The 27,037-nt window shown below is 40.6% G+C and overlaps 1 protein-coding gene across 3 annotated transcripts in view; it reads right to left on the bottom strand.

Annotated features, from left to right (window-relative positions):
• The window catches only part of GPR63 (G protein-coupled receptor 63), a 40,483-nt gene extending 13,908 nt beyond the window's left edge, over nucleotides 1-26,575 (bottom strand). For 2 of the 3 annotated variants that reach the window (XR_013814018.1, XM_079781176.1), the window contains exon 1: nucleotides 26,430-26,575. The gene's annotated coding sequence lies outside the window, so the exon portion shown is untranslated. Of the gene's footprint in view, nucleotides 1-25,910; nucleotides 25,985-26,429 lie in introns of those variants that run through there. The other variant, XM_079781177.1, reaches the window with a different exon arrangement.
• Between the last annotated feature and the right edge of the window lie 462 nt (nucleotides 26,576-27,037).

The raw sequence follows: 27,037 nt of genomic DNA, 5'->3' as shown, positions 1-27,037 counted from the left end.
ATATATTAAAAATACTGACTGCTCTTTAAGGCTCTTTCAACCTAAATGACCAATATTTAAGGGCCTACTTAACTGAATAAGACATTTTTCAGACACTTTAACTGTTATTTATGAAGCCTATAAAAATGGAGAAATGCTTATAAAGTCTTTAAAAATGGGATAGAATTTTGCAAATAAAGTATAACTGCTTTACACACACACACACACACACACACACACACACACACACACACGCTCAAAGGAAATAATCACCCCAATGCTGAAAGTAATGTCAATGGAGGTAGACATATGGGCTTTTTTCTTTCCTTTCTGCATTTTAATATTTTGTAATAAAAGTAACTAACTTGAATCCTAAAAATATTTTCAATGAACTTGAAAGGAAGCAAGAAGTCATGCCTCATTAAAATTCTAATATAGTAAAACCTCATTCTATAAGAATTATTCGTGATAGTTGAGTGACCCAGGTAACACAGGTGAGTGAATGAACTGCACCGCCTTGCTGGAAGACCTGTTTGGACCTGCACCATTCACTTTCCCAGCCTCCTTAGTTGTGCTGGATGTCGGTAAGGATGCAGATCAGACCTGCAGGGCGCAGGGCTAACGTACTCAGCCTCCTAACTGGTCAGTTACTGTTCATCTTGAGAGCTCCCAAAAGACTACAGAAAGACAGATTCTGAAAGGTGTGCTTTTCTCAATGGGATGCATGTTGTCCCTGGGGGTTACTGAGCTGTATGTGAAGCCCATACTGCGGAACACATTTCCAGCAGGTCCCCAATGCCTGGGCTTCTGGCCAAAGCAGAGAAGAGCAGTGGCTATTCGGCCCAGCCTGCACCACCTCAGCAGAGCTATTTCAACATTGGCTTTGACTGCTCCTCTCGCTTGGAGTGTGCTCAACCTCCACCCTCACCTGTGCTCTGACTTCCTGCAGGGCAGGCTGCTGAAGTTCTCAGGACTTCAAGGCACTGGCTGTCTGCTCCTCTTTCCTCCTTCTTTTCCTGTGTCTTCTATCTCCTACCATTTCACTCATACTCTGAAAGGATACGCCTTTAATATGAAGCCAGTTGCTGTCTTATTTCTTGTCTGTGGAATGCCAAATGAAAAAGTCACAAATCTGCAATATTATCTAGGAACCTGTTACTCAAAGTGTGGTCTGTGGACCATCTGCATCTGCATCACCGGGGAGCTTGTTAGAAATGCAGAATATCCCGCTCCAGAGCGACTCAATCAGCATCTGCATTTAAAAAGATCCTGGGCACATTTTAAAAAGATTCCAAGGCACATTAAAGAGGAGCTCTGATTGAGGTGTCTCTGGCTAGGTGGTTTTCGGTTGCCAAACCTCTATAGCTCTGCTTACACAGTTGATGCTGTTCTAACCTGAGGAGAGTGGAGATATTGCCTGCCCTTCACCTTACCAGGAAATCAGAAGCACACTCATTACTCCCAGTCTAGCAGTGATGATGGAGCCACATACCAGTCAGAGAAAGACAGTATCACATTATCTCACTTATATGGGGAATCTAATGAACAAAATAAACTGATGGACAAAAACAATCAGAGACATTGAAGCATGCAACAGACTGTGGAATCTCAGAGGGAAGGAGGGGGAGTGGGAAGAGATTAACTGATGAACTTCTCTGCATATATGCCTAGCCCATGGACAGACTATAATGCGGAGAAGGCCTGGGGAGGGGAAGGGAGTGGGTTAATGGGGGGAGGAGGGGAAGAGGGACATCTGCAATACTTTCAACAATAAAGATAAATTAAAGAAGAAGAAACTCTGAACTTCACTTAGCATATTTGTTGTTAGTAGTGATATTAATATTTGGTAAAACCATTTTGTATGCATCATAAGATAAAGCTTGTATACATTTATATACCCGCTCCATACAATTCTGTGCACCAAAGGGTCAGAAGCCATACTCCAGATACAATGAGTAGCCAGGTCTTGGTTTCCAAACACCATTAAAAGAAACCAAAGCTCCTCAGAAAAATGGCTGGCTCCAGGTCTGGGATAGGAAAAGCATGAGATGAGGTTGAAGTACCTTATTATACCAGAAAGTAAAGAGGTGCTCAAGGACTAATGGGAACTTGACAATCTCATTTTCTCTCTAGAAGCTTTTAGGAACCATAAACTGAATGTTCTTAAATTTCACAAGAACTGGTCTGCATTTAAAGTTGCCTTCATCCATTTTGCTGGGCTCTCAGAACTCGTCAGTCTGAAGATCATTTCCCAGAGCAGAAGAGGAGCTTCTTTATGTATTTGATATTTACTCTGTTGTATCTTCTGGAATTCCAAGTATTTAAATATCAGACCAACTTGACTGAGCCTGTCTCTTTGACCTACTTTCAAGTTTTCTGTCTCCCTTTTGCCCAGTGTTCTAGGAAATTCCCTTATAGTCATCTTTCAAATTTTCCATTGAATTATTTTAATTTCGGCACTTCCTCAAAAAATTAAAAATGGAGCTTCCATTTGACCCAGTGATCCCACTTCTAAGAATATATCCCAAGAAAACAGAAACACCAATCAGAAAGAATATATGCACCCCTATGTTCATAGCAGCACAATATACAATAGCTATGATTTGGAAACAACCTAAGTGCCCATCAGCAGATGAGTGGATTAGAAAACTGTGGTACATCTACATAATGGAATACTACGCTGCTGTAAAAAAGAAGGAATTCTTATATTTGCAACAGCATGGATGGACCTGGAGAGCATTATACTAAGCAAAATAAGCCTGTCAGAGAAAGATAAATATCACATGATCTCACTCATTTGTGGAATATAATGAACAACTTAAACTGATGAACAAAAATAGAACCAGAGTTATAGAAGCAGCAAACAGACTGTCCAACCTATGAGGGAAGGCGGGGGGTAAAGGGGTAAGAGATCAACCAAAGGACTTGTATGCATGCATATGAGCAAAACCAATGGACAGAGATGGGGGCTGGGGGGGGGGGGGGCTGGGGAGAGGTCAATGGGGGAAAAAGGAGATATATGTAATACTTTAAACAATAAAGAATTTAAATTAAAAAAATAAATAAGATAAACATTAATAAAAAGCAGTCACTTGAATTTGTGCCAGCTCCAGAGTTGCCACTAAACTTCTCTGTGCCTGTTTCTCCTCCTACCCATAAGCTATCATTCATCATGCAGAATGCTGCCTCTAGTTCCATTCCATTCCAATCCTATTACCTTTACTAATAACAACTAGAGGCCTGGTGCACAAAATTCGTGTACTGGGGGGGCGGGGGTCCCTCAGCCCGGCCTGTGCCCTCTCACAGTCTGGGAGCCCTTGGGGGATGTCCAATTAACGTGAAGGTGGGAGAGGCTCCCGCCACCGCCGCTGCGCTCGCCAGCCATAAGCCCGGCTGAGCAGCGCTCCCCCTGTGGGAGCACACTGACCACCAGGGGGGCAGGTCCTGCATTGAATGTCTGCCCCCTGGTGGACAGTGCACATCATAGTGACCGGTTGTTCCACCGTTCAGTCAATTTGCATATTAATCTTTTATTTTATAGGAGGATAACCAACTAATGCTGGCATTGAGTGTTTACTTTTACATATCAAATGCTAACCTAGTGCTTACAAATTAGCCAGACACTTACAAATATTAACATTTGTAACAACTTTAGAAGGTGGGCATCATAACCATCCCCACTTGTAGATGAGGAAGAAACTAGGTAACTTGCCCAAGGTCACACAGTGAATGCATAGCAGAGCTAGGAGTTGCACCCAGGTAACCTGGCTCTATCCTGTGAATCATCACGTTAGGACGGAAAAAAAGTCTTCTTCCATAATGAGAGAAAAAAATTAAGATGTGCAATTATAGTTACCATTTCTTAAACACCCACCATGAATCTGACCTTCACATACATTATTGCTAGTCCTGGCAAGCAGCCCCAAAGACAGCAGTTATTTTCCCCATTTTGAATCAGACAAGTAAACTGAGGCTCAGATTGTGGCCTGCCTCCAATCACACAGCTGGTGGGGGAGCTGGAGGTGGAACCCAGAACAGCCGGGCTGCAAAGTCCCTGTTCTTCCCAAAATGTTGTGCTGCCGTACTCATCACCTGAGGAGAGAGAAGGGAACTTTTACCCCATTTAAGAATGCAATCTACCACGTGAAAAATGCTGTCCCTAGAAATGGCCTCATCCCTGGTCCAGTATGTTGAGGACTCTATTTTTAGACTAGCCTTCCCCAAAGGTTTCTGTTTTTTCTTCAGAACACCATTCCCTGAGGGTTAGAGGCAGCATGAGAGCAGACATTATTTTTTATGCTGAGTTGATGAAATGACCTAAAAAAGGTAGAGGAGTGACTAAAACAAGCCATTTGTGGGAGTAAAATTATACTTCCCACAATTAAAAGAGCCAGAGTGTGCCTAACATGCTGAGGAAAATTCCACTATCCCTCATCCTCAGACACTATTTTCATAACGTTCACTAAAAATTAAACTGTCTGGATAATTTCTAGAAATCCAAACAGTTGGTTAGAGTTGGATAAACTATGTGAATGGAGAATGCTTTCAATTTTTAAAATTTTCATGTGCATGCTTTAGAATTCTGACATCAGTCTAAAACTGCCTTACACTTAAAATCCTTCAAAGTGAGCTGATGAGACTGCTATTCAGCATTTGTAAGATATTTCTAGGAATGACATTAACTTCATGTGAGGAAGGTAAGATATTCAATTCCCTTTTAGATTTGTGGAGATTTATCAAACAGATACTTATCCCCCATAAATGTGGTATATCATCAAGGAAAATTTGATCTTACATATTAGTGATTTGGATAGATGGAAGAAAAAAGATAATGAGAAATGGGATGATGCCTCGTAGACTTGGGACCATGCTCCTAAATGAAATGATATAAATTAATAACTAAAGACATTGTTCACTGTGGTTAATCACTGAACATAGCATGACACAAGAAATAATTTTCTTTTTTTAAATTTAATTTCTTTATTGATTAAGGTGTTACATATGTGTCCTTATTCTCCCAAGAAATAATTTTAATGAGCATATTGCTCCCACCTCTGCTTTATGTTAATATGGACTATACCAAGCAGCAGGTACCAAGAAAGAATACAAAAGGAAAGGAGATACAACCCTTGCCTTTTCAAACATTATAAACATTAATAGAAAAGCTATTGTTAAGTTCATTAAGGTAACAATCCTTTATCTTCAGAAGAATCAGTTCTTTTTTTATTATTACAGGTAATGTTACACCATCCTTAAAAATCAATTTAAAATAATGAAGAATTGTAGGTAAGTCATAAAGAAAAGATACCAACCATCGTTTGAAATAGTATTCAGTCTCGCTAGAATAAAAATAAAAAATTAAAAGAAAAAAATTACAATGTTACTTTTTACCTTGAAAATTTTCAATGGTTTTAAAAAAAAAATGAAAGTAATCCTGGCAAACTAGTACTCCATCAATAGAAATGCAACCTCACAGTAACTCAATAAGCTTTAGCCACAGCCTTAGAAAACATTTCTAGAGAATTCCTCCCCTGGCAAAAACAAACAAACCAAAAAAACCCACAAGCTTGTGGCAGAGTAATACTCCCACCAAGAACAACCAAAACAGCTGGATACTTCTTAAAACACCGATTTGAAGGCATCTAAGAGCTACCAAGCAAGGAGAGCCTCAGAGGCCGTGATCTCAAGGAGAAGGAAGTGTGGAGAAGTGAGGCAGCTCTGCATTCCATGATACCTTTCCCCAGGAGGTATGAGCCAATTCGAAAATGCCAGCTCGGAAGTTTTCTCAAGGCAGCTGAGAAGCTGAAAGCCTGAAAAGTGGCAGCTGAAAGGCTTTCAAGCAGCTGAGAAGCTTAAAGTTGGGTTAAGAAAGGCAGCTGGGATGCTGAGAAGCCGAGCAGCGCAGTCTATCAGTCTCAAGGGGCTGGAGGATAGTGCCCAGGGTTCATGGGCGGGAGGGGGAAAGGACTTCTGAAGGACTTCACTCTTGGAATAGGCAGGAACAGAAAACTGAAGAGCCCTCATAACCACCAAACACCAGCCTCTGGTTTCCTAATCTTAATTAAGTTTCTAAATCAAGTTTATTTTTGAGAGACAAATAAAACATTAAAAGTATTAGCTATGTAAAGGAGAGATGAATAAGTTGACAAAAAGGCATCATTATGAGAATGAAAAGGCAAGCCAAATGACAGACACAGTTGCAACCGCATAATTGACAACAGACTCATACCCTGAATAGATACAGATATCGATATTTTAATGCCAATAAATGAATAAGAAAAACACAAACAAAGCCAGTGAAAGATGAGCAAAGAAATTTGTAGTTATGCCTGCTCTATAACCCAGCAAAGCCATTCCTGAATATACACTGAACAAAAATGCTCACATTTATGCATCAAAAGTCAAGTACGAGTACTTTCCTAGCAGCGCCATTAAAAATGGCCAAATACTAGAAAAGCAAAAATGCCCATCAATAGTAGAATTGATAAATAAATGTGATATATTCCCATAATGAAATAATATAAACAGCCATGACAAAGAACAAACTACAGCAAGACACCACATGGGTGAATATCACAAATATAATATTGCATAAAAGATACAGACACAAAAATGTACATATGATATTCCACTTATACAAAATTCAAATCACAGGAAAAATTAACCTTTGGTATTAATATTACTGGTTACCTTTGGGGAAGAGTAGGAGTAATGACTAGGAAGGGGCTTCTGGAAGGTTTGGGGACTCCTGACAGCTGGTGATAATCTCTTGATCTCTGCAGTAGTTATACACAGTTTTCATCTTTTCAAATTTCCCTGAATTTTGCCCTTATGTGTACATCTTCCTCTCTGATGTAATACTTCAAAAGAACTAATTAAAAATAAGTATAGTACAGATTTGTAGAATGTTTACTTCTCAGGATCTATCCTTAAAAAATATTTTATAATATCCTTTTAAAAGTTCAAATAATTAAAATACTATATATAAAATCTTCCAGACCTTGAGTGAGGCAAAGAATTCACAGATATCACACTGAAAGAGCAGTCCATAGAAGAAAAAACTGGCAAACTGAACCTCATCAACATTCTAAGTTTTTGTGCTTCAGATGACCTAATTAAGAACATTAAAAAGCTAAGCAACAGGCTGAAAGTATTTGCCAAACACATATCAAATAAAAGGCCTGTATCCAGAAATTGCAAAGAACACTTATAACTTAACTAGAGGCCCGGGTCCCTCAGCATGGCCTGCAGGGATCAGGTCGAAACTGGTAGTCCAACATCCCCCAAGGGGTCCCAGATTGCGAGAGGGCGCAGGCCAGGCTGAGGGACCTCACCGGTTCACGAATCCGTGCACTGGGTCTCTAGTATATAGATAATATTCAAACCCAATCATAAAATGGACAAAATATATGAATAGGCATTTCAACAAATATATACAAATGTCTAATAAGCACATTAAAAGATGTTCAAAATCCTTCATTAAGGAAATGCATATTAAAACCACAATGAAATATTTCACACCAACTAGCATAGCTTTAATAATCAAGACAGACAATAACAAATTTTGGTGAGGATATGGAAAAATAGAAACCTTCATAAATTGCTAGTGGGAATGTAAAATGGTGGGGCCACTTTGGAAAACAGTTTGGCAATTTCTCAAATAGTTAAACATAAATCTCCCATAAAACTCAACAATTCCACTCATGGGTATTGAGCCAAGAGAAATGAAAATGTACGTCCACAAAATGTATGCACATGAATGTTCACAGCAGCATTATTATTAATAGCACAAAGCTTGAAACAATCTAAATGTCCATCAACTGGTAAATGGATATATAAAACTAGAGGCCTGGTGCACGACATCCGTGCACTTGGGAGGCGGGGGGAGTCCCTCAGCCCGGCCTGTGCCCTTTCACAATCTGAGAGCCCTCCGGGGATGTCCGACTAATGGCTACCGCGCCCCATGGGGAGCAGTCTAAGCCGCAGTCAGACATCCTTAGCACTGCCGCAGGCAGGCCGCTGCGCTCACCAGCCATCAGCCTGGCTTGTGGCTGAGCAGCGCTCCCCCTGTGGGAGCAGACTGACCACCAGGGGGCAGCTCCTGTGTTGAGCGTCTGCCCCCTGGACGTCAGTGCGCATCATAGCGACTGGTTGTTCCACCATTCGGTCAATTTGCATTAATTACCCTTTTATTATATAGAATGTTTATATCTCTTCAATGGAATATTGTCTGGCAAGAAAAAGAAATAAAGGCCAGATACAAGCGACATCATGAATGAATCTCAAATATATTATGGTTAGCAAAAGAAAACCATCACAAGAAACCACATATAATTCCACTCATATGAAATGTTCAGAAAAGGCAATTGTCTAGAGACAGAAAGTAGATTAGTGGCTGCCTGGGACTAGGGATAGAGGGGGGCATAACTATAAACATGCATAGGGGATCTTATGGAGGAAAGAAAATGTTAAATTGATTATGGTAATGATTGCACCACTTAGTAAAATTACTGAACTGTACACTTGAAATGGCTAAGTTTTATACTATGTTAAATATCTATATATATAAAAGGCTAAGTGACCGTCGGACCATCCGGTAGGTATGATGCACACTGACCACCAGGGGCCAGATGCTCAACACAGGAGCTGCCGCGCTGTGGTGACTTGGCAGCAGTGGTTCTCGGGTGACACACCTCAGAACCAGAGAGGAGGGAGCCCAATTCCAGGGTGCATTACCCGAAAACCACCCTCTCACAACCCAGAACCCCTCAGGGAATGTCGGAGAGCCAGTTTTGGCCCGATCCCCACAGGCCAGGCTGAGGGACCCCACCTACCAGAGGTACCCCACTCACTCCGCAGACACCTTTTGAGCCGAGGCGCCACCCCAGATGCAGCCGGCCAGGGAGGGACCGTGGGAGGTTGGCTCCAGGGCATGTCTGGCCTGTCTCACCCAATCCCGCCCCACTGGCCACCTTCTAATTAGTTTCCTTTCGATGTGCACAAATCCGTGCACTGGGGCACTAGTATCTCAATAAAGCGTTTGAAAATTTAATGTACATGAAAGCAAAAATATGGAACCTAAAAGTTCACATTAAGGAGATTGAATTAATTATGTGACTTATATAATAGAATGTTGTATAGCCTTTAGAGCTATTTCTGGAGAGTAATATTACAAGAAAATATTACACAAGCATGTTGAGTGAAGATAACAGACTACAAAGCTGTATGGGCATACAGTATACTCTTGCTATGTTTTTTTAAAATTTTTAAAGGGATTGGAAGGAAACACATCAAAATATTCAAAGATGTTTCTGACCAGTAGGATTATCATTGGTATCTTTTTCTTTTCTATATTTTCCAAATATTATAAATTGAGTAGTTTTCTTAAATTCAAGAAAATACTCTTCTTAAAGAACATTGTCATATATTATAAATATGTATTATTTCTTTTCAATGATCATAAGACATATTCATTTAAAAAAAACAATCTCTACTCCTTAGAAAAGATGTTAAGGAAGCAAAATAAGCATTTTTCTACCTATCTCATCATGCCTATTGTCCATGGGAAGAACATAATACAATACTTATAAATGTGGAAACTGATAACAGGAGGATTTACTCAAATGTACCTTATCCTTTAGGCAAGTTATTATTATGCAAGAAATGTACTCTCCTTGGCAAAAGGCATAACAGCCTTATGAGTAGAGCATATCCCCAAAAGCACAAAATTTAAATATGATAATTTATCTAGTCATTATCTTTAAAAGTACCCTATATTTCCTCCAATTATTTACCTACTAATCTAAAAAATAACAGTACAGTACTTATCTTTTCATATTAATCTCTAGATTACCTTTCTAGTTCCCACAAACATCCCCTGAGAATCAATGTAATTTTTTAAAAAGGAAAAAACTACTTTTGTTTTTTTACTATTCAGCAAGAGGGTTTTTTAAATTTTTTTAAACCAGCTTTAGAGTCATCTAAATTTCTGCATACAGCACAGCTTGCCACTCCACTTTTTAAACATCTTCCCTTTAGCAACTCCATAACCCATCTAATCCCATATGCCTACCTCCAAGAGGATTAGAAATGTAATCTTTTTAATTAATAGTCATAAAGTTATCACAATGAAAGTTTCCAAGGCCTTAAAGTAAGTTTATCTAATAAAATCTAAAAATTTTTACCATCATAATGGTATTGCTTCTAAAAATGCTGATACCCTTTCTCCATTGCCTCTTACCAGAAATGATTTTGGCATGTCCTTTGGAGGAAATAAAGTCAGGGCACCCTAGCCGGTTTTGGCCTGTGGACTGAAGGGTCCCAAGTTCGATTCAGGTCAAGGGCACATGTCCCAGCTTGTGGGCTCAATCCCCAGTAGGGGACGTGCAGGAGGCAGCTGATCAATGATTCTCTCTATCATTGATGTTTCTATCTCTCTCTCCCTCTCCTTTCCTCTCTGAAATCAATAAAAAATATATATATATTTTAAAAAGTCACTCAGGGCTACAATACACTTCCCACTGAGCACTTCCATGCTCTTCTCCAGATGCCCACTGTGTCCACCTTAGCAGTAGTCAGGGCACCTGGTTGCCATTTTCAAACTGTATGTCATTGGGCAGGTTACTTAATCTCTCAGTTCCTCGTCAGAAAAATGGAAGCGGTCACAGTGTGCCTTCGTTCATGAAGGTGTTGTGAGGGTTAAATGAGACAGCAAAGGTGAAGTCCTGACTTACAGTCGGCGCTCAGTAAACGTGAGCCAGCAGGTCTGCGCAGCCAGAAAAGAAAACCATGTCCTCCACCACACCAGCACTTCCGTGACACTGAGGATTCTACCCCGTCACCCTTGCACGTGACTGTTTTCCATACCTCCTCCAAGTTGAATTTAAACCTGATCCCACACTGTGATGTTGACATACCTTTGTTTCTCTTCCTCTGATCTTGTCCACTCTAGCTTCTGCCCCCTTTATTTCAGAAAAGAGCCTTTCCATCGTCTGTTTTCAGAACAAAAGAGATGTGCCTTCTGGACTCTTTCTGTGATTCAAACATGGTGGAAGTCTACATATGCCCTCCTAGGCCTTCTAGAAACAGTCCGCTGCATCGATGCCCAGTTTAGTCCTCTGTGTCCAGTGCAATGGTACTACAGCTTACTTGTTTTTCATAACAACACCTTTTGTCCCTGACTGCGACTGCCCTGAGAGCTCCAGCCCAGTTAATTCAACAAAAATAGCTAGGGTATCAACATGGGCCAGGCACTGTGCTAGTTGTTGGCGTCATATGACATGCTATCTGTCTGCTAAAAACAAGTGGGGGATACATATGCTTACACCATGGTGTCCTCCTCCTTCCTACACATCTGGGCAATGTCACTGCCTGAGATGATTCAAGCATCATCTCTTGGCAAAAGACAGTGCGTAAGACTCCCTACCCCACAACCTTACTACCTCACCTCTCCGGCATTAACAGGACACATCCTCTCGTATGGTATAATAGAAATTTCACAGAATGTGAAATCGGAAGACCTTAATAGATTACTGGAGACCTCAAATAACCTGGATATACAATAGTCAACCACATACATATCATTTTTTAAAAAAGATGCTAAGCCCTGGCCGGGTAGCTCCATTGGCTGGAGCGTCGTCCTGATACGCCAAGGTTGCAGGTTCAATCCCACACACAAGAAGCAACCAATGAATGCATAAATAAGTGGAACAACAAATGGATGTCTCTCTCTCTCTCTCTCTCTCTCTCTCTCTCTCTCTCTCAAATCAATAAAAGTAAATAATAATAAAGATGCTAAAATCCTATCATTACATAGCAAATTCCAATAAACATAAGAGATATATAGCATTACAGTAGTCCCCTCTTATCCGCAGTTTTGCTTTCTACAGTTTCAGTTATCCACAATCAATTGTGCCCTAAAAACATTAAATGGAATATTCCAGAAATAAACAATTCAAGATTCCGCACTGTGATTTTAAATTGCACACTGTTCCATGTAATGTGATGAAATCGCACATCCTCCTGCTCCATCTTTCCCAGGACATGAATCATTCCTTTGTCAAGCATATCCTCGCTGTATCTGCTACCTGCCTATTAGTCACTTAGTAGCCATCTCAGTTGTCAAATCATTTGTTGTGGTCTCTCAGTGTTCATGTTCAAATAATCCTTATTTTACTTGAAAATGGCCACAAAGCACAAGAGTAGTGATGCTGGCAATGCCCAAGAGAAGCCAAAGGAAAGTGAAAAAGTGAGTTAGTACAGTAAGATATTTTGAGAGGGGAGAGAAGCCCACATTCATTGTGGGGAAGCACAGGACCTGGTTGGAATGTCTACAAGGAGGATTCTCCGAAAGGTCTGGGGCCTCTGAGGGGCTCTGAGGCAGCCCCTACCTTGACTTTTCTAAATAAGCCTGATCCCCCCGGGGTATTTTGCTAGAATTTTATGTTTAGACTTCAAAACATCCTTGCTTAAAGAACGCATGTGTCTTCTCAAGGATGCTTACCCTGCTGATAGCATCTAACCGTTAATTTTAGTTCCAGCTATTGTTACAGTAAAAGCCTAAGGAGGCAGGCGAACAGGGCTACTTGGTGGCGATAGCCAAGCAGTCCCTTAGCCTTCTCTTTCACAGAAACGTGTGTCAGAGTCATCATTCATCCGCCATTCAGGGTCTGCTGGTCAGCCCTGGCAATTCATATAACTTTTCTTACAGTATATTGTTATCATTGTTCTGTTATTATTATTGTTGTTAATATCTTACTGTGCCAATTTATTAAACTCTATCACAGGTATGAATGTTTAGAAAAATACGTGGTTTATATAGGGTTCAGAACTATCTGTAGTTTCAGGCATCCATTGGGGGTCTTGGAACATATCCCCTGCAGGTAAGGAGGAACTACTGTACCAAATGTTCTCATGAGTGAAAAGCTAAAAAATAATGTCAGAGAAGCAGCAAAGAATTAAAGATCTTTCTGCTCTTACCATACTTGCTGAAGAGCAGCATTGACTCATCCAGGAATAATGGCAAATCAGTTTTGACCTTGATTCACTGCCATGGTCAAAATAATTCTGGTTAAATTGGAAAGATTCTGAAAAAATCTAAAGGTCATATTTAAAATACTTAAGAGTCAAAAAATTTATGAATAAGACTTTATTTTTAGTATTCAAAATGGCCACCAGATAATACAGAGAAAAGGTCAACAGTCATTCTGTGCCAAGGGATGGCACTTGCATATTTTGCTGTGATCCTCAGTCTTCAACCAGACTATCAATGGGTATTATCTAAATCTTAGACATAAACTTTTAAACTTGACTTATACACTCATTAAGCACCTGCTCTAAGCCAGCTTCTGACTGAGCAAGGCATACAATGAAGAACAAAACAGATATATCTCCTGATCTTATGTAACTCACAACTCTACTAGAGATACTCATTGTGATGGTTAACTTCACATGTTGACGTGACTGGAATACAGGGCACTTGGATTAAACATTATTTCTGGGTGTGTCTGTGAGGGTGTTTTGGATGAGATTGGCATTTGAATTGGAAGACTGAGTAAAGCAGACTGCCCCCTCCAATGTGGATGGGCATCATCCACTCTGTTGAAAGCCTGAATAAAACAAAAAGATGGAGGAAAGGAGAATTCGCACTTTGAGCTGGCACAAACCCAGCTAACCTCGACCTGTACTTACACCACCAGTCCTCTAGTTCTCAGAAATACACCAGAGACTTTCCTGGGTCTCCAGCTTGCAGATGGCAAGTCATGGGACTTTTCAACCTCCATAAACATGTGAGCCAATTCCTTATAAAAACTCACATATATCTCCTATTGGCTTTATTTCTCTGTAAAACCCCAACTCATACCAAACATACAAAAAGATACCTAGGAACATGAAATAACGATTGGTATACATCATGTTGTATGTGCTGTGAAAAAAAAAAAACTCAGGATGCTCCAAGAATAGAAAACAAAGGAAACATAATTCCTCACATATATGTGTCCATATTTTCTCGCAACATTCTCTAAGTCTCATGTTTGATGACTGTATATGATCCACTCAAATGAATCTTAAAGTACTAGGCTAAAAGGTAATATATTTTGGTTTTGAAGTTACAGTTTATTTTGTATTGTTTTATTTTATTTTTTGGTGAGAAAGAGGTAGGAGTAGTAAATTATAAGGAGTAAGAGGTAAAATAAAGTCATAATGACAAAAAGAAGGAATCTTTCATTGCAAAAATAAGTAAAATTTTACAAAATGTAAGTGGTCTTAAAGAAAATCTTCTAAAATGAAATTGTTGACAAATAATTTTAAATTCAAGAAAATGTTTCTTAAAAACTCACTAGCTGAAGGACTCTCTACTAAATCCTGCCGTAGAGGAGAATTCATACATAAAAATGATTGTCTCCTATAAGCCAACCTTATTTCCATTTGTATTACTTCTAATTTTAATTTTCAATCAAGTTTGCAGTGCATGCAACAATGGGGAAGGCTCATTCTAGTAAAAGGGTTACACAATTGTTCAAAGTACTACATAGATCACCTCCCAATAGTCACCCTGCCTCCCCACACAAAAAATCATGCCTTAGCAAAGAAATGTTGCTGTTTTTGTGTTTGTTTTTTTAGCAAAGAACTGTTTTAAAGAAAATCTGCAATATTCACTTTGAACCTTTAGAAATGAAGAAAAAAATCAAGATGAAAAATGGCTATATTGTAAATACCAAAGAACAATTTCTCATCATGCATCACAAAATCACAAGGGAGAAAGGATTTGGAGTGAGGTTGTGCTGTTTATTCATAATTGGGTTCCCCATTGATAGTGTCCCAATGATGCTGCCATTCAGTAAGGTACCTGCTGCTAGTCCATTGGGCCTCTGCTCAGAGGTCAAAGCATCAGTAAAAGCTTTGCAAGTTCACAAAGTGCTGATGTAACTGACATATAGCGGGTAAGACCAAGTACCCATAGAGAATTCACTGCCCCAATGTCAACTATACACACAATAGTCAGAATTGCAATTCCTGGATTTCCTATTACACAAAAAAGGGGGAAAAGAGAAGCACTAAATACTGATATATAAACATCACTGCTTATACTTATGGGTAATTTTCCCAGTTTTATTATACTTTACATATGACCACTTCTCACTTGATTTCTCCTGAAGATACAATCTATGAGAAAGTGATACCAGAAAATGCTGTGTACATGCACATGTATGTGTGTGTATGTACTCAATATATATTCAATAATGGCAAGAATCATTGCATTAGAATGGCCCAAACATAGAGTTTGCCTAATGGTTGATGAAACAAATGTGAAAATTCTTCTTATATGCAGAATATTATGTTGGAATTGAGTAGAATAAGCAGAATTTAACTTAGATTCTGGAAGGGACACTATTTAGTAAACTGATCACTTTAAGTCTCAAGTTTATATTAGATAAAGAGAAAATTCCCTTTCTATAAGCAGCACAAACTAAATGAATGCTTTATGTAATCTGGCTTTTCCTGAGTGTTCCGTCTATTCACTAAAAATAATAATTACCAGAAGGGTCTTTTCCTGGAACTTTATTCCACCCTAGAACCTAGATATGAACAAAGTCCTTACCAGAATGAGATTCTAGTATGTGAGCTGCAGAGATCATTTCTATTCTGATGCCCCTCTATGAAAGATATAGAAAAATAGTTAGTACAAAAAGAGAGACTTGAAAACTCAGAATGCAAAAGAAACACTATTTCCTAAAAAGAGCACAGAAAATAGTAAAGGCTTCATTTTATAACATGTATAATTATCACAAGTTACACATTGGTAGAGCTTGGAGTTGCGGCCACTGGTGGCCCGTTGACTCTCAAGTGTAGGTAGTGTGCTACACGAGAGGCAAGATTTTTGCCAACACCACAAGGGTCTCTGGCCCAATGAGTAGAGTTTGATAGTAATTCTTGCTACAAGTATGAGAGAGAAAGAGAAAAAAAACAAACAGAAGTATCAAGTTAGTCTTTTTTTAATTTGGATTCATTTTACCACTGTATCTAAGTTTTTATAGCTAATCTAGAGTAACTAAGTACTGAGAGCTGTAAATGCTGAAGTTCTTAAACTCGTTCTGCTTTAACTGATCATCACAACTTAGCCTATCCCGTATATCAAAATCATGTAGGGTTAAAGGAAAGAAGTTGAATATGTCACAATGACAAAAGAAAAAAACTAAAAGTTTCTTAAGATGTTTACCAATATGTCACCATTTGAAAAAAGCACAGAATTCCTCCTCAAAAATGAACCTACCCAGAACAGCCCTGCAGTCTGCCATCTTTTAACTTACTTTCGAGAGTATAAATCAGGGCAGTGAAGACCATGGGTGGTTTTTCACTTTCCCTACTACCATTTCAAAGGCAAAGCCCAGAAATCTGAAGAAAGAAAAACAGGTGTAACTGAATGCTTTAAAATAAGATGCCTGTACTAACTCCCTAAAGAACAAAATATAAGCCAAATACTAAATGAGTGTAAACAAGACGATGCTTAGGGCTTAGGAAGAGCAAGTGCTGATACCAATACCCTAACAGAGATTTCAAATGTATCAACAGAGGAAATTGGTAAATTATAAAATTAGAATTAAAAGGGGAACAGAAAAGTAAGCATTTGCCATCATATCTTGACACATACATGTCTGCTTTTTCTCTTCAAATGCAAAAACCCTAGAGTGGTTAGCTAAGGTATGCACATTAACCTGAGTAAGAAAGGTATCTTATTTTTGTAATCTCAGAAACACAGTAGTTTCTTTAGTACAGTTAAATGTAAATCATTTGAGTTAGGATTACAGAATTATAATATTTGTCAGAAGAACCCAACAGCAACCAGGACATTAAAGGGCCACATTTGCTATTAAAGGTGAACAAGAAATAAACTCCTCACAGGAGTTTATTTAATAGCAAATGTGGCCTTTAGGAAAAGAATTTCCCTCCCAAAATGTATAATCATAAAGTAGCTCTGAGATTAAGAAAACAAGCCCCCCCCCCCCAAAAAAAAAAATGTCAAGCACAAATTTGATTTAAAATGTGCCCAGGTCAGTAGAGCACCCAAACTAGTAGCAGAAGCAAAATATTTTTCCCCTTAAGAAATTTGCCTTCATCCAGACCTGAAAAAATTACCATAAAGTTCTGAGGGAAGTGACCAGCTTATCATTTAAAAAAAAAAAAAATCAGCCCTAACCGGTTTGGCTCAGTGGATAGAGCGTCGGCCTACAGACTGAAGGGTCCCAGGTTCGATTCCAGTCAAGGGCATGTACCTTGGTTGCAGGCACATACCCAGTAGGGAGTGTACAGGAGGCAGTTGATCGATGTTTCTAACTCTCTATCCCTCTTGCTTCCTCTCTATAAAAAATCAATAAAATATGTCTTAAAAAAATCACAAAACCTCAAAATTATTAAAGCAATATTTTTTTCTAAATGTTAAGAGTCCAGGAGTTGGCAGCAAAGGGCAGAAACAGAATATTTTTAAATCTTAGATATGACTATATGGGAAACAATGTTTATTCATTCAACCATACAGCAATTATGTATGCATCAGGGTCAGTACATGTGGGCAGGAGGTCAAACGGCAGCACAGTAAGGAGACTGAAAGTGAAAAGGGGAGAACATCCTCAGGGCTTACTATCACCTGCTGTACCTGTTTAGGTGGAAGTAGCATTTACAGCTATGACTGGGCATGAATGAATAGGTGCCGAGGCAGAACCTTACAGCTGAGTCTTTGTAAATATTTAGGGCTACTTCAGTTGCATGAAGCCCTAGTCAATCATGTCTGGGTTTAAATCCTATCTAACTTGAATCTTTCATATTATACTGACCCACAAAACTACAGAAGGTAATTAGAGAAGACTATGATTAGGAGTGTAGATTTTATAGTAAGCATAATGAACTGCTCCGAAGTCAATGCAAAACATCAATGCCTTTTATCACTACTCATAAATTCTACTTCTAGGGCTTTATTCAAAGGGGATAACCATAGATGTGTATAAAAATTGAACTGTAAGATACTTACCACTATAGAGGAGAGGGGGGGAAAAAAGGAAAATCTGTCTGATGTTATGTTGGCATATTCCCAATAAATTATGATACATCTATAAAATAAAATACCATTCAGTATCAAAACGTTACAGAAGATCATTTTATGATATAGTTAAATGTAAATGTTATATTAAAATGTTTATATGAAATGTGGTTCATCTTTTTATGAAAATTAGAAAAATCTATACTAATAAAAGGGTAATATGCTAATTAGAGTGGTCGTCTTCTGGATGTCCTTCTAGACAAAGCCGCAGCGGCTGCAAGGGCCAAGGCTCAGGCAGTCGTGGGCGGCTGTGAAGGGCCGAGGCTCAGGCCAGGAGTGGCAGCAGCAGCAAGGTAATGGGGGTGGTATCTTCCCCTGATCTACCAGGTCACCTCCCATAGAGGGAGGCCAGACTGGGGGCCGAGGCACAGGAGTTAGGGGAGATCAGGCTGGCAGAGGGGCAAGTTAGGGTTGATCAGGCCAGCAGGGGGACAAGGTAGGGGCAATCAGGCTGGCAGGGAGGCAAGGTAGGAGCACTCAGGCTGGTAGGGGGGCAAGTTAGGGTTGATCAGGCTGGCAGGCAGAGGGGTTAGGGGCGATCAGGCAGGCAGGCAGAGGGGTTAGGGGCAGTCAGGCAGGCAGGCATGCGAGCGGTTAGGAGCCAGCAGTCCCGGATTGCGAGAGGGATGTCCAATTGCCAGGACCGGGCCTAAACTGGCAGTCGGACATCCCCCATGGGGTCCCAGATTGGAGGGGGTGCAGGCCAGGCTGAGGAACACCCCCCCCTCCATGCACGAATTTCATGCACCGGGCCTCTAGTATATAATAAAGTGTCATTTTTAGAAATTAAAATATTATAGTATTTCTCTATATGTATCTAAAAATATACCAAAATGTTAACAATAATTATCTCTGGGTATAATTCTCCTTTTGTTCCTTTGGTTTCCTTTTTTTTGCTTGTCTAAATTTTCTATAATAAACATATGTTACTTCCATAATAAGAATAAATATTTAATATAGGAAAATAATGAAGATTTGAAACCTTACAATAGCAATTATACATGAAATATGGATACAAAAATGACAAGTCCCAAACATCATTATACCTTTAAGTAGGAGCAAATTTACACAAAGCCTACCATGGAAAATAAGGCAAACATATCCAAAACTCATAGTATCTTAAAGAACTCGAAAATTCAAGAGAAGAGAGAATATTTAAAGAAGAAAAAGGTGGGAATGAGCTGAAAGAATCAAAGAACAGACTTTCTGCTAGTCCTGGATAATGTGAAACTTTAGAAGGCATCATGGACTGGGAAAAGTTAGAAAAGTAATCAAAATAGAGCAGGAAAATAGACTGGAGGAAATGGGAAAAAATAAGCTAAAATGATTAAAAGAATAAATTTTAGCAGAAGTAATTTTATTAGATAGGTAAGCATTTTCCCCTCTGGAAGGCAATGGATGCTATGCCTGGAATATGCCCCTTTCCACATCAACTCCCTTTGAATCTACATCCTTCCAGGAGTAACTTAGATTAAAAAACAAACAAAGAAAAATCTGCAGCAGACACCCTCAACCATATACTGTCCCAACATCTGGCATAGATGTTAACTGAATCCTACATAACTTCCAGCTGAAACCCTTATTCAGACCCAAACATCAAGCATCTTTTAAATGCCTACAAATGTTCTTTCTCTATTACCCATACATTTATTTTTGTTTAAAAAAAAAATAGAAAGAGGTGACAGCACCTCCCTTCGGAAGATAACAGCTAGAATAAAGAATCAATTCTTTTTTGTAACACCTCCCCAAGGCAAATCCTTACAAGTTTTCACATTTTAAAAAACTGCCTACAATATTTTTCAAATGTTCTAGTGATAGAGATAAATTTGGCTAAGCCAATTGAGAGAAAAATAGTTAACTAAGAAGCTTTGCTCAAAACCTCAAAAGGAGTTTCCCCTTTGTATGACACAAAATCAAACCACTGCTCCTTGGTGTGTAAAGTTAAAGAGAGGTTTCTGGCTTGCGTGGACACCAAAGGAAGGGACTACCACTACTTGCTCCTGGGAGAGGTGCAGAAAATGTAACTAAGACCTAGTCTATACAAAAAGAAATTGACAGCCAGTTTGAAATGGAATTGCCATGACCTAAAGCAAAGAATATCCCTACATGATGTTATTCTACAATGTCATTATAATTTTACCCAGAATTTGTCCACCAGCCATGTACACATAAGGAAATGTTCGACATTGAAATTGGGACTCAAAAGAACTGTTGTCCCAGAAAGAAACTCACTACAGACTGATTCATTTGCCTCCCAGCAAATAACCATTATGGCTTGTCTCATTTTCGGTTCTTATAAGTGTATTTCTTGTATCACATGATCTCACACATCTAAGGGAAATAATGAACAACATAAGCTGAAGAACAAAAACAGACCCGGCGACAGGGAAGCATCAACCAGACTGTCAAACCTCAGAGGGAAGGCAGGGAGGGTGGGGGAAAGGGGGAGAGATCAACCAAAGGACTTCTATGCATACGTATAAGCCTAACCAGTGGTCATGGACAACAGGGGGGTGGAGGGCATACGTGGGAGGGGTTTGGGATGGGAATAGGGGGATGAGGACAATTATGTGATACCATAACCAATAAAGAAATTTAAAAAAAAACCTCAAAAGGTATATAAACCTTATGACTATAATGACACATAATGGTTTCAACTGAAAATTATCTAAGAATCGACTAACATGTATGCCAGGTGATTGATAGAGTATATGGCTGGAGATGTTTTTTAATCTAAATTGGGCCTGGGAAACACTGAAAATAGCAGTGTATTATTAATTTCAATAGGTGATCACTACATTATCCTCCTGTAAATAAACATACACTCTTGCCCAAGACCTGAAAACTATGATAAAATCCAACTTTCCAACTCTTGACTATATTTTTAATTAACATGAATGACCTTTCCCAATATATTAAGCTAGAGTTTCATGCTTGAGTTTTCTGAATCTTCTGTCATATAGAAAGAAATGGAAACAAATTACTTTTACCAATCTTGTCCATACTTACTGGCATAGAAACTAAGCGGCGCTTTATCCTATGTGTCAAACTCTAAGACAGAAACAGCTTGCTGTCTGTCAGCTTCAGAAACCATTTTTTACAAGCATGGCACACTGCCTCAAGCCAACTAAACACTAAACCATGTTGGGCTGCCCACACTGCAAATTATTTGGAATGTTCTCCATGTTCTGTGGTTGCAAAAGTACCTATTTCGTGGATTATCCAGTTCAAATTAGGGACACATCTGACCTTAAACAGAAAATTCCCAGGAAACTTGAAACTGTAATTGACCAAGATCCCATCAGTTCTGCAAGTCTGTGATCTCAGGCTCATAGTAAAGCATTTCACATGTTATTTTTTGAGAGCCCAAGAGACACAACATAAACTCTGGGAAACATGTTACTGTTTCAAGTAAACAACTAAGAAATCAACCTAAATGTATACATATCATAGCTTCAAAAAAAAAATTGCTACATGCATTAAGTAACTGGCATTTGTAGCAAATATGCACACATTTCTGCTAAATACTTAGCAAATGAAAGCAAAAATCAATCTAAAAATTATTTCATTTCATTTCTAATTTTCATACATATAGCAGCTTCAGCTATGGGATGTGGTAAGAAATATCTCAAAGCTTGAATTGTAGTGATTGGAGCCTGTATTATAGGTTTGTTTGTTTTTCTCATCCACTGAGCAAGTTTATTGTAGAAATTGTACATATATTATAGGATTATGCAATTAATGTTTTTTATTGGAGTTAAGCCTCTTTCAGGACAGAGAAAACATCTGACATTGAACATTGTTCAGTCTTTAATAGAGTAAGTACTCAAAAAATGTTCTAGCTATTTATTGCTACACAATAAACCTCTCCTAACTTAGTGGGATACAACAAGTTATTTATTATTATTAACAACTCATAATTCTGAGGGTTGAATAGTCACTAGATGATTCCTACTCAGTAAGAGGTGGCTGAGTCATCTTACACACTTCAGATGTTTCACACATTCAGATGTCTTGCAGTTGATGCTGGTTGTTAGTTCAGTCTCAGTGGGAATACCTACAGGTGTCCTCTCCGTGTGGGATGGGCTTCCTCAGAGCATGGTAATGGGTTTCAATAGCTAAATTCAGAAGAGAACCAGGAAAAAGCTATTTCTTGTTTTCTAACCTTACCATGTAAATTACATAGCATCCCTTCTACCACATTCTATTCTTTAGAAGTAAATCACTAAGTTCAGCCCCTAGAAAAAAAGAAGATAATTAGTCTCCACCTCTTTATGAGACAATAGCAAAGAAATTGTGGACATTCAAAATTACTACAATATTTGAGATACAAATTCTGTTATCCCTCCCTTATCTTCAATCTTCCAATCTCTACTCTCACTGCTCTATCACTTACAAACATGCTCAATTTTCCCACAACTTCAAATTTCTTACCTAACACCCTCCAGGCAAAAACTCCTCTCTTGACCCTGTATTTCCATGTAACATTAAATTTCTCCTTCTATGCTCATCCAAACTTCTTAAAATTTTAATATAGGTATTATTTTTCCAAGCATTAATGGGTACCTCTTTCAAATCAACTAATTAGGACATCATTTCGAAAACTGGAATCAAAATGTTTCTAAGGTTTGCATGTCTCTGAGGTCTATTCTCTAAGTCCAGACCAATAGGGAATGACCTGAAGGTCATTTTTGAAGTGTTAAAAGAAGAAAACTACATTGACAAGCAAAATTTTACCTAGGGATTCCTCTACTGAAGGTTAAGAAAGTCCTGATTCAATCTTTCATTGATGGGATAATTCAACCCATTTCAGTAAGTTTGTGATTAGCATTGTTGGTACATGGCTCCCTGGTCCAAGCTTTGTGTAAGAACAAGAACATATTGGAAAACGTAATATTTTTAACTGATATTGATGAAAATGCAGAAGAGATAACAAGCTCTATTTTTAGCTTCTGATCTTTTAGACCTGCTGTTCTCAGTGCATGTGTATGATCAAGTACCTGAAGAGTTACTCCTGTTATATATTTTTATTATACTGGTGGCCCGGTGCACGAAATGCATGCATGGGAGGGGAGTGGGGGGTGTCCCTCAGCCCAGCCTGCACCCTCTCCAATCTGGGACCCCTCGGGGGATATTCGACTGCCGGTTTAGGCCCAATCCCATAGGGCCTAAACCAGCAGTCAGACATCCCTCTCACAATCCGGGACCGCTGGCTCCTAACCACTCACCTGCCTGGCTGCCTGATCGCCCCTAACCACTCTGCCTGTAAGCCTGCTCGCCCAACTGCCCCCCCACCAGCCTTCTCGCCCCCAACTGCCCCCCCGTTGGCCTGCTCGCTCCCAACTGCCCCCCCCTGCTGGCCTGATCACCCCCAACTGCCGCCCCCGCCAGCCTGCTTGCCCCCATCTGCTCCCCCCCCCCGCTGGCCTGCTCACCCCCAAGTGCCCCCCCCAACAGCCTACTTGCCCCCAACTGCCCCTCCTCCTGGCCTGATCGCCCCTAACCACCTGTCTCGGCCCTGCCACCATGGCTTTGTCTGGAAGGTCTCCTGGAAGGCCTCCCAGTCTAATTAGCATATCACCCTTTTATTAGTATAGACTAGAGGCCTAAAGCAGAAAATTCATGCAAGGGGCTCGCAGCCGCAGTGGCTGCCTCGGCCCTTTGCAGCCTCAGCCCTCGCAGCCCTGGCTTCGTCCGGAAGGTTGTCCAGAAGGTCATTCGGCTATCTGGTCTAATCAACATATTACACTTTTTATTATTATAGATTATTATAGACTAGAGGCCCGATGCATGAAATTCATGCAAGGGTAGGCCTTCGCAGCCCCGGCCGCTTCACAGCCCTGGCAGCCTCGCCCCCTGCCTCATGGCCGCAGTGGCCACCTTGGCCCTTGCAGCCCTGGCTTCGTCCAGAAGGTCATCCGAACAGTCATTCACTCTTTGGTCATTCAGTCGATTTACATATTACACTTTTATTATTATAGATGTTGTTATATATTTTACATCTAGTATCTTACCTAATAATAGACAAACACGTATATTGACCGTACCTCCACTACGCCCACCAGCCAATCAGGAGTGATATGCAAATTGACCCAACAAAGATGGCGGTTAATGTTCATACACAGGTGCCGAGCGACGGGGTATGGTGGGGCGGTCTCTCAGGGCCTCTGGGCAGCGTGGGAAGGCGGGGCCAGAGCAGAAAGAGGCGGCTCCAGGGGGCCGGAGCAGAAAGGCGGTGCTGGCAGCCAGGGAAAGGAAGGCCCATTCTAGCATGTATCTTTGTGCATTGGGCTTCTAGTAGTATATATTATAGATGTTGTTATATATTTTATATATATATTATCCACAATAAATATAATATATTATTTCTCTATTATATATATTAGACAGATATAGATAGATAAGAGATTTTAGGATACATATTGTGATATATATACATTTAGTTTCAAAAAGAATCATTCACAAAGCAATCATCTCAAATCAAATAAATCACATACAAAATATCAAGGCACTCATATCAATCAATAAATTCTGGGAACTAAATCACATCTATCTTAGAAACCCAAATTCTTATTAAGTACAATATTTACTTGCCTGGAGTCCAGCAAACTTAAAGTAAATGATAACTGCAGCTGGGGTTTTAAGTATGTGATTTTCCAAAGCAATTTTTTTTTAATAAGAATGTTCAGTTTGCTGAAATTTTTCAGCAAATGCTTGAGATTGTGAGTTATTTTCATAAAGTTTCAGCTCTGGTATATTTGACAGCAGAGTGTCAAAACTGTGCTCCAAAATGAAAACCTATATCCCCAATAAAATGCTATAATATTAATGGTTATTCTGGAATAATTATCTTTCAAAACTTCTCCACTGCAAACAAGATGTTACCTACAATATTCCCTGTCTATTTTGGTAGTATGCATCCACACACAAAATTATATGTAAAGCATAGATACTCATCTTGATTAAGTACTTGATTAAATATTTCATGATACTCTTTTCTTTAAACAAGTCCCCACATTCTATTCTTATATTTCAAAATAATCTGGATGATGTAATCAACTGTCACTAAAATTTGGGCTATACAACAAACACTTCACAAAATGCAGGGACTTTTCATCAGAACCTTTGATTTATACCCGACATCAGACATGCACAATATAAGTGAAGAAGACAGAACCAGGAATAGACATCTGTGAGGAAACGGGCTCCATTCACCCACAGGACACACGAATAAAAATTTAAAAACACACACAACTTACCCATTTGAATAATAAATGCACTTATATATTAGATTTCACCAACTAATTACATGTATTATATACCTCATCCAAGGAAGGGTAAAACTGTCAGAAGCGATGTCAGATTATACAAGAAACATCAGGTTTTATGTGATTCTTAGAAATAGTACTCCTGAAATTAGTTGGAGCCTTTTAATCTAAGACCATGAAAATCAACAAGTAAAGAGAAAATCTCTTTCAAAAAGATATGGTTAAAAACTCATCTTACCTCACTGGTTAAAAAACAGAAACCGCCTATCTTCTGCAGGGCTACCTGAATTTCTAAGTGTGGAGACCAAGTCTAACTACTCAATCAGGGACTAAACAATCACTTTGAAAATGTGGGTCAGCCCTGGAGGGGGGGTAAATTTCATAAAGATATATTGTTGGGTGTTTTCTTTCTTTCTTTCTTTTTAAGCACCCTGAGCCTACAGGATGTTTTTCCTTTAAAAATATATATATATTCCAAAAGCAAAAGGGGCGGAGGAGGGAGGACGAGAAAATCAGGGCGACGCAGAAAACCGACCAAGACAGAAAAGACACACAGCGCCCAAGCTCACCCACAGGCAAGAGGCAAGCTCGGAACTGCCGGAGCTCGCCAGGAGCCTCCCGACTCGGGCAAACCGGGGCACTGGCACCCCCAGAGAGCGAGGCGACCGCAGCGTAAAAGTTCACCAGGGTTCCACCCCTCCTTCACTCCCGGCGCTTAGCCGCCTCCGGGGAGCGAGCCCTGCGGGGGCGATCGGGCTCTGGGAGCCTCCCCGCACCCCCCCCTTTCCTGGAAGGCCTGGCTGCTCGGGCGGCAGGGGACGGGGCCGGGGGCGTCGGGAGGCCGGGCCGGGCCGGGGGCGCCCGGGGAAACCGAGTCCCCGCCGGGCCCCGCCGTGCGGCGCTGGCAGCTGCAATCCAGTCCAGCCGCAAACATCTCCCCAAAAAACCCAGCTTCTTCCGCACAACTTCGGTCTAAGCAGCCTCCTTCATCGCCACACACTCCGCCCGACCGCACACCCGCCCCAACGCGGTGCATCCAGGGCTCCCGCCCGCCGCTCCGGTCCCGGGTCCGAGGACCCGAGCCTCACCTCGTACAAAGGGCTGCGCGCGCGGGCGCCCACGGCGCGCGGGGAGCGCGGCCCCCTCCAGCGCCTCCCGGAACTTTCCTGACATAGCACTTCTCTCCCCCGCCGCGGAGAGCCTCGCTCCGGGCAGGGGAGGGGGGGGAGGAGGAGGAGGAGGAGGAGGAGGAGGAGGAGGTGGAGGAGGAGGAGGTAGTGGCTGGCAGGCGGCGGTGGCCGGAGCTGGAGCAGAAAGTGGGGAGCGTCGGCTGGGAGCCGCCGCCTCGCGATCTGCCGGGGTTCCCGCCCCCGGGGTAACCAAAGCTCGCTCTTAAAGGCGCCCGCGCGTTTTAGCCCGTAGGTGAGGGGGTGGAGAGAAAAGGGCGGGGGAGGCAAGTTAAGAGCGTGGGGAGCAGACGCAGAAATTCCGGAGGCCAGCCTCGGGCCCTCTGCGTTTGCCCTTTCCCAGCCGCTTCCCCACTCCCCGCCAGGTCTGGTGGCCCCTTAGCCAGGACAAAGGTAGGGTAAGTGCTCGGACCCGGCACGGGGGGGCCACCTTTGCCCATGGCTTGAGCTCCCCACCAAAGGTCCTAGAAACCTCGCCCATTCTCCTAACTGTTCTCTCCTCTTTAGGG

The sequence above is a fragment of the Cnephaeus nilssonii genome (genome assembly GCF_951640355.1).
Source record: "Cnephaeus nilssonii genome assembly, chromosome: 9".
In the NCBI taxonomy this organism is placed as follows: Eukaryota; Metazoa; Chordata; class Mammalia; order Chiroptera; family Vespertilionidae; genus Cnephaeus; species Cnephaeus nilssonii.
The sequence above is the reverse complement of the archived record's forward strand: the minus strand, read 5'-3'. Positions and strand labels throughout refer to the sequence as shown.